Genomic DNA, 9465 nt, shown 5'->3' on the forward strand with positions numbered 1-9465 from the left:
CTTCGTATTGTTAATAACTCTCCTTAATTGTGTATCTCTAAATGTTGTTCTTTTGGTTTTGTTAATAACTCTTTTTAATGGTGTATCTTTAAATGTTGTTCTCTTGGTATTGTTACTAACTGTTCTTAATTGTGTATCTGCAAGTGTCATCCTCTTGGTATTGTTAATAACTCTTCTTAATTGTGTATCTCCAAATGTTGTTCTCTTAGTATTGTTACTAACTTTTCTTATTTGTGTATCTCTAAACGTTGTTCCCTTGGTATTGTTAATAACTCTTCTTAATTGGGTATCTCTAAACGTTGTTCTCTTGGTATTGTTAATAACTCTTCTTACTTGTGTATTTGAAAGTGTCATCCTTTTTGTATTGTTACTAACTCTCCTTAATTGTGTATCTCTAAATGTTGTTCTTTTGGTTTTGTTAATAACTCTTTTTAATTGTGTATCTCTAAATATTGTTCTCTTGGTATTGTTACTAACTCTTCTTAATTGTGTATCTCTAAATATTGTTCTCTTGGTATTCTTACCAACTGTTCTTAATTGTGTATCTGCAAGTGTCATCTTCTTTGTATTGTCACTAACTCTCCTTCATTGTGTATCTCTAAATGTTGTTCTCTTGGTATTGTTACTAACTCTTCTTAATTGTGTATCTCTAAACGTTGTTCTCTTGGTATTGTTAATAACTCTTCTTACTTGTTTATCTGAAAGTGTCATCCTCTTTGTATTTTTACTAACTCTCCTTAATTGTGTATCTCTAAATGTTGTTCTTTTGGTTTTGTTAATAACTCTTTTTAATGGTGTATCTTTAATTGTTGTTCTCTTGGTATTGTTAATAACTCTTCTTAATTGTGTATCTCTAAATGTTGTTCTCTTGGTATTGTTACTAACTCTTCTTAATTGTGTATCTCTAAATATTGTTCTCTTGGTATGGTTACTAACTCTTCTTAATTGTGTATATGCAAGTGTCATCCTCTTTGTATTGTTACTAACTCTTCTCAATTGTGTATCTCTAAATGTTGTTCTCTTGGTATTGTTACTAACTCTTCTTAATTGTGTATCTCTAAATATTGTTCTCTTGGTATTGTTACTAACTCTTCTTAATAGTGTATCTGCAAGTGTCATCCTCTTTGTATTGTTACTAACTTTTCTTAATTGTGTATCTGCAAGTGTCATCCTCTTTGTATTGTTACTAACTCTCCTTAATTGTGTATTTCTAAATGTTGTTCTTTTGGTTTTGTTAATAACTCTTTTTAATGGTGTATCTGTAAATGTTGTTCTCTTGGTATTGTTAATAACTCTTCTTAATTGTGTATCTCTAAATTTTGTTCTCTTGGTATTGTTACTAACTGTTCTTAATTGTGTATCTCTAAATTTTGTTCTCTTGGTATTGTTACTAACTGTTCTTAATTGTGTATCTGCAAGTGTCATCCTCTTTGTATTGTTACTAACTCTCCTTAATTGTGTATCTCTAAATGTTGTTCTTTTGGTTTTGTTAATAACTCTTTTTAATGGTGTATCTTTAAATGTTGTTCTCTTGGTATTGTTAATAACTCTTCTTAATTGGTATCCGCAAGTGTCATCTTCCTCGTATTGTTACTAACTCTTCTTAATTGTGTATCTCTAAATATTGTTCTCTTGGTATTGTTACTAACTGTTCTTAATTGTGTATCTGCAAGTGTCATCCTCTTCGTATTGTTAATAACTCTTCTCAATTGTGTATCTCTAAATGTTGTTCTCTTGGTATTGTTACTAACTCTTCTTAATAGTGTATCTGCAAGTGTCATCCTCTTTGTATTGTTACTAACTCTTCTTAATTGTGTATCTGCAAGTGTCATCCTCTTTGTATTGTTACTAACTCTCCTTAATTGTGTATTTCTAAATGTTGTTCTCTTGGTTTTGTTAATAACTCTTTTTAATTGTGTATCTCTAAATATTGTTCTCTTGGTATTGTTACTAACTGTTCTTAATTATGTATCTGCAAGTATAATCCTCTTCGTATTGTTAATAACTCTTCTCAATTGTGTATCTCTAAGTGTTGTTCTCTTGGTATTGTTACTAACTCTTCTTAATTGTGTATCTCTAAATATTGTTCTCTTGGTATTCTTACCAACTGTTCTTAATTGTGTATCTGCAAGTGTCATCTTCTTTGTATTGTCACTAACTCTCCTTAATTGTGTATCTCTAAATGTTGTTCTCTTGGTATTCTTACTAACTCTTCTTAATTGTGTATCTCTAAACGTTGTTCTTTTGGTATTGTTAATAACTCTTCTTACTTGTTTATCTGAAAGTGTCATCCCCTTTGTATTGTTACTAACTCTCCTTAATTGTGTATTTCTAAATGTTGTTCTTTTGGTTTTGTTAATAACTCTTTTTAATGGTGTATCTTTAATTGTTGTTCTCTTGGTATTGTTAATAACTCTTCTTAATTGTGTATCTCTAAATGTTGTTCTCTTGGTATTGTTACTAACTCTTCTTAATTGTGTATCTCTAAACGTTGTTCTCTTGGTATGGTTATTAACTCTTCTTAATTGTGTATCTGCAAGTGTCATCCTTTTGTATTGTTACTAACTCTCCTTAATTGTGTATCTCTAAATGTTGTTCTTTTGGTTTTGTTAATAACTCTTTTTAATGGTGTATCTTTAAATGTTGTTCTCTTGGTATTGTTACTAACTGTTCTTAATTGTGTATCTGCAAGTGTCATCCTCTTGGTATTGTTAATAACTCTTCTTAATTGTGTATCTCTAAATTTTGTTCTCTTGGTATTGTTACTAACTCTTCTTAATTGTGTATCTCTAAATATTGTTCTCTTGGTATTGTTACAAACTGTTCTTAATTGTGTATCTCCAAGTGTCATCCTCTTCGTATTGTTAATAACTCTTCTCAATTGTGTATCTCTAAATGTTGTCTTGGTATTGTTAATAACGCTTCTTAATTGTGTATCCCCAAGTGTAGTTTTCTTCGTTTTATTAATAACTCTTCTTAATTGTGTATCTCCAAACGTTGCTCTCTTGGTATTGTTACAAACTGTTCTTAATTGTGTATCTGCTAGTGTCATCCTCTTCGTATTGTTAATAACTCTTCTTAATTGTGTATCTCTAAATGTTGTTATCTTGTTATTGTTACTAACATTTCTTAATTGTGCATATCTAAGATTCTCTGTGCGGTACGTTAATCAATAAGCCACTCCAGTAACAATATAATTTTACACGAAACAGGTACAACTGATCACTCCTAAGAAAATGTAAATGATGAATAAAGTAAAGCAATCACTAAAGACAACGTACAAAACAACCTAAGTACAGTCGTGAGAAAAAGTTAGGACACCTTATGAAAGCCTATATATATTTGTAACATTTTTGGATATATAGATATTTAATCTCCATTTTAACAATACTGAGAGAGTATAGGAATATAACTAAACAATTAAAACTGAAGAAAAGACTTTTCATGATCTTCTGTAAATGTAATTCTACAAAAAAACATATTCTAACTGACGAAAAAGTTAGGACACCCCCAGATTTATTCCCACTTAAAATGGCTTAACTCACACACAGATGTATCACACCAGGTGCACATGATTAGAAGATCGTGACTCAGCATTTTGAATGAGGCTTGCCCTATTTAAAACTCAGACATTTAGTTTGGTGTGCTCCTGACTGTTGAAGTGAGAGTGAGCACCATGGTGAGAGCCAAAGAACTGTCTGAGGCCTTCAGAAGGAAAATTGTAGCAGCTTATGAGTCTGGTAAGGGATTTAAAAAAGATCACAAAAAATTTTGAAATCAGCCATTCCACTGTCCGAAAAATAGTCAATAAGTGGAGAGCTTTCAAAACAACTGCCAACATGCCCAGGTCTGGTCGTCCAAGCAGGTTCACCAGGAGAGCAGGCCGCAAGATGCTAAAAGAGGTCTCCAAACACCTTAAAATGTCATCATGAGACCTACAGCAGGCTCTGGCTACTGTTGATGTGAAAGTGCATGCCTCTAGAATCAGAAAGAGACTGCACAAGTTTAACTGGCATGGGAGGTGTGCAAGGAGGAAACCTTTGCTCTCTAAGAGAAACATCAAGGCCAGACTGAAGTTTGCCAGAGAGAATGTAGCCGAAGACCAAGACTTCTGGAATAATGTTTTTTAGGCAGATGAGTCCAAATTTGAATTATTTGGACATCAGAACAGAGGTCATGTTTGGCGTAAACCAAATACAGCATTCCAAGAAAAGAATATCATACCAACTTTGAAGCATGAAGGTGGAAGTGTCATGGTTTGGGGCTGGTTTGCTGCAGCAGGAGCTGGACATCTGACAATCATAGAATCCACCATGCATTTTACTGTGTATCAGAGGGTGCTTGAGGAACATGTGATTCCATCTGTAAGAAAATTAAAGCTGAAGCGGAACTGGACCCAGTAACACGACAATGACCCAAAACATACCAGTAAATCCACCAAGGACTGGCTGAAAACTAAGAAATGGAGAGTCCTGGAATGGCCGAGTCAAAGCCCAGATCTTAATCCCATTGAAATGCTGTGAGGTATCTTTAAACGGGCTGTACATGCAAGAAACCCCTCAAACATCTCACAGCTGACAGAATTCTGCATTGAGGAGTGGGGCAAACTTTCTTGAGACCGATGTTAGAGACTGGTAGATGGTAGTTAGAATATTCATTTTTGTAGAATTACATTTGCAGAAGATCTTGAAATCTTTTTTCTTCAGTTTTAATTGTTTAGTTATATTTCTATAATCTCTCAATATTGTTAAAATTGAGATTAAATATTTATATATCCAAAAATGTTACAAAAATTCACAGGCTTTCATAGGGTGTCCTAACTTTTTCACATGACTGTATGTATATATGATTAATAAATGTTGGTATACATACCATGTGAGGTTTTCTTAACTTCAGAAACAAAAGCTCAGTCTTACTGTTGTAATATAACTGGTTGTTATATGCCTGCAATAAAAAAAACAAAAAAAACTTGAGAATTATTTCAATTACTTCCTTTAGCACGTAACGTTTAATTATCTCCCTATAGCTTTGTCACGTCCTACACTAGTATGGGAGTTTTTTTTTAGGCTTTGTACTGCCAGACGAAGCAAAATAATATGGAAACCTCTTAAGACCCTAAAGAAAATTTCAACATAAAACTTTAGAATTTTTTGTTCTTTTTTTGTGATATATGGCAGTAGTACGTTTACTGGACAGTTATTTTCCCTTTTTCTAACAATGTTCATTCCAGTAGCAATTTCATGAGAGACAAGGTTTCCTTTTTTTTGTGATCAAAGTGAAAAAAAAATTAATTTAAGAGTTTTTTAACAGATCTCTGACGTCAATTTAATTATACTCTGCAAGTCAGAGCTTCAGTATGACGGAGTACATAGAAAAATATATTTAAATTTGTTATGTTTGTACGTAAAACCTCCCAAAAATGGGCTAACTGGGTTTTCTTCGATGCGGTAACCGAACTTTGGATTTTAGCGTTATAAGCTTTGAATCTTATTGATGACACGAGAGATATAAGTTGAACGTGTAACGTAGAAAATTTTATATTTTAAACGTGAGCTGATGAGTACCTTAAGAACTGTGAACCTGAAGGTTCCTGGTTCGAGCAACATTTCCACAATATTGATTTTGCACTGTGCGGATGTGTTTTATAGGACAAGAGGTCAAGTCTTATTATGCAATTAGAGTTTCCTGAATATTAGTGTGATTTGTTGTTCCTCAATTCTATCAGTTCAAAATTAGGGACGCCTCATGCGTGTAGCCATTGCGTAGTTTTTCACAAGGATGTAAGGAAAAAAAAAACCAATCACTAAAATCTTCAACATAAATAACTGAGTCACCTTCATCATACCACATCAAAGGGAAATAATCCAAAATACAGTATTCTATGTTATTATTTTTATTTTACACTGTATACCAGAATAAAAAGGGTTTAAAAACCAGGAGGTAAAATTATTATCATTAACTTTAGATCTAAGAATAAAGGTGTTTTTTGTTTGTTTGTTTGTTTAACGAAACTGCCAACTCAGGTTTGTTACCGTTTACTAAGGGTTTGGTTTGTTTTGTTTCGAATTTCATACAAATCTACACGAGGGATATCTGCGCTAGTCGTCTCTAATTTAACAGTGTAAGACTAGAGGGAGGGCAGCTAGTCATCACCACCCACCACCAACTCTTGGGCTACTCTTGTAGTGGGCTTGACCATAATATTATAACGCCCCCACGGCTAAGAGAGCGAGCATGTTTACTGAGAGAACAGACGTAGCACTGTTACCGTTATTTACCATCTTTCCTTTTTTGTTGCCGGTCTTGTGATTGTTAAAACTGAATATCTCATTTCTTTGTTGGAGAGCTAGACGTTACATTGCTAAAAATAACTCCTCTAATTTTTTATGAAAAGCCACCTTTGTCATTGTTAAAAGTGACTATCTTAATTTTTTTGGAAAACCACATCTGGCATTATTAAAAATGTTGTCCTCTTTTTTTCATTGGAGAGCCATACTTGTCATAGTTAAAAATGACAAAACTTTTTCTTTGTTGGAAAGCCAGATTTGTCATTGTTGAAAGTGACTATAGTCTTTTATTTGGATAGACAGACTTGTCATTGTTGTAAGTGACTTCTCTCTTTTTAAAAGTGAAAAGTATCAACGCTTTTACAACAAAAACGTTATCTCTCTAACGTAGTTATTTCTCCATTTAAAAAAAAAAAAGTATGAAAAGTTACTGTAAACAAATAAAACCTCTTTGAAAAGAACTGAGGCAGCCGTATTGTTAGGGTATAATTTACTTCAACCCCACTAACCAAAATACTGCCTTCCGCTCAAGAAAGTAGTTTCGCTATCTTATGGTGGATCTGTTAAGTTTTTTTTATATTATTTTATTCCACTGATATAAAACGAGATTTACCTTGCAGAGATTAGTAAAAACGTTAAGAAATGATCGTGTTTAATGAATAAATAAACCACGTGATTGTGTATCATATATCTTCTCTTCTCTGATTTGACATGATTTTCATATATTATTGTACATAGTTCCACGTATGTTATCAAACATTATTCTTTTTTCCAAAAAATGTTCCAGAAATAAACACCTCACATGTCATGTTTTAAGTGTATAATATTATTGAAATCCGTATTAAAACAACAATTTATCATATAAGGTATTTAATATAATTCAAACTCTTCCTCAAAGTGAAGAACACAGAACAACTGAAGGTCCACAACGTCACCCATCTACCAAACTACCTGAGCAATAGATCAAGACAACGAAAAGTCTCAAAGTGTTGCCTATTTACCAAACTACATAGAGGAATGATAAAGACAACTAAAGTGGCTCGAAATGTCTCCCAACTACCACACTATCTAGTCAGTTAATAAATACGACTAGAGCAGTGCGAAATGTTACCCAGTTACCTAAGTTCCAAGACAACTAGTTAAGGTAATCCAATTTAATTGTTTTTTGGCACTATCCAAAGTAGGAAACTTGAATAGACAACTGATCGCCTCTTGCATATAAAGTAAACTTGCATGGTAGTTCTACATTGTAATGAACTTGTAACTTGCTACAGAATAATAAAGAAAACGGCTTATTTCATTCGCTATTTATGGATACGTTTGTTTTTGTAATTACACACTTATAATAAACTTAAACATTATAAAACTATTTATGTTATCAATAGTTACTGTAATTGCAGGTGCTAGTACCTACATCTAAAGAATGAAGAACTGAGAAGTGAGATATATCAATGAAACTTCATATTTCATTTCTGCCAGTGTAACACAGGCAAAAAATATCCATGTTCTATTTATATCAGGAATTTTAAGTGTATTAGTTTCTGTGAGATAAGAGCAGTGAAAGAGAAACAACAACAAAAACAAACTTTAAAAACTTTGAGTGTTATATAAAGAAAAACATTTGCTTTTTACACTTACTGTAAAAAACAAAGGATTTTATGTGTCTTATCAAACGGGAAATCTTATCAAACTACAGTTATTTTGTAAAATTATATATTAGCTGCCGAAACGCCACCTTAATAACCAGCTTCATAAAATCACTTTAAAGGGCATCCAGCATTATTTACGAAATCTGTGCGAGGTTGGGTAAAAATAAAGTCAAGTCGTTCAGTGATAGGTTATTCTTACGTCAGTGAAAGACAATAGTTATATTTTATCTTGTCTGAATAACCAGCCGATTTGATGGGCCATTAGCAATTTGTGATATCATTGTTAAAATAAAAAGGGGGCTGTAATATTTTGTAAACGCAGTATCCGTGGATGGCGTGTAATGAAGATGGATTAGTGATACATGATCGGTGAAGTAAACGTTATTTTGTAACCTATAAACTTTCTCATATTTTCTGATTATGGAGAAAAGAAGTCCTTCATTAAACGATCTTAGAATACGTAGTTTAACACACAATAAAGCGTTATACAGATACATTTAGCAGATAACTTTGTTTGCAGACAGTCTGTTGGACCACAGACGGTAAATCTTTGTTAATAAAGAACAGTGACATAACAGTTCTTCCTGGAAACAGGATTGATGGTGTATCGTATTTAACTTTTTCCAGAGTGGAGCTTTTAACCTGACAAATGACATGTGGTTTTTTAAAACCATGTATCTACGAGCCTTCTCCAATCGTCAATCATATCTATAATTTGTGCATGGAGTAAACTTATTTCAAATTACATCAATACTGATGTTGGCTAACTGGTTTCTTAACAGAATTTCTTTTACACTGCCGTCAGCAGTCCGTAACTAGTGCAGATTTTTATAAAATGTTTACGATATTTTTTAATTTGGACTTTTTATTGTTCTTTATTCATAAAAAGATTTGACGCCACGTAGTGAGTGTGATAAGAACTAGAAACTTCTTGGGAATTCTGGAAACGATTCGAGCAACCTTCAAATGCAAGTTAAGCTAGAATAAGGGAGTAGTAATTTTATAGAATCATTTAAAGTGTACTGAGTGAATGTTGAGTTTGTTAGTCAGTTATTAGATATTCAGTTCAGTGTTGTAAATACTGAATTTGAGTTTTTGGCGGAGTACTAGAGATGAGGAAAAGTTTGATAAGTACGATAGAAATATAAGAAAGCAAGTAAAATTATTGTATTAGAGTTTGCTGTAAGTTTAAGACTATTAGTAACGTAAAATGAGCTCATTTGTAACAATTGTAAAAGAAGAGTTAAACCCTGTCCGTATTAATAAGTGAACTGGACTTGGTATTATGATCTTTATCTAATAAAGATAAAAAACACTTACAAAATGTTTGGGAGATGTTGTGTTATTTTGGGAAAAAACATAATATAGACTGATGTTCAAGATGAAGGCATGTATAGAGTGAAGCTGCAACATTAATAGATATGATGAAATAGTTATAGAAACAAAACATTAAAAAGAAAGCTGAATGAATATCAAAAAGAAATGACATTAGAGGAAAGATAAATTAATTTAAAGTGATTAAATGGAAT

The 9465-nt window shown here is 32.5% G+C and overlaps 1 protein-coding gene across 5 annotated transcripts in view; it reads left to right on the plus strand.

Annotated features, from left to right (window-relative positions):
- Positions 1-7506, plus strand: part of LOC143255476 (alpha-2C adrenergic receptor-like) — a 177456-nt gene extending 169950 nt beyond the window's left edge. For all 5 annotated transcript variants that reach the window (XR_013030676.1, XR_013030678.1, XR_013030677.1 and 2 more), the window contains one exon: positions 7186-7506. The gene's annotated coding sequence lies outside the window, so the exon portion shown is untranslated. The remainder of the gene's footprint in view (positions 1-7185) is intronic.
- The last annotated feature ends 1959 nt before the right edge of the window (positions 7507-9465 follow it).

The sequence above is a fragment of the Tachypleus tridentatus genome, chromosome 7 (genome assembly GCF_004210375.1).
Source record: "Tachypleus tridentatus isolate NWPU-2018 chromosome 7, ASM421037v1, whole genome shotgun sequence".
Taxonomy (NCBI): Eukaryota; Metazoa; Arthropoda; class Merostomata; order Xiphosura; family Limulidae; genus Tachypleus; species Tachypleus tridentatus.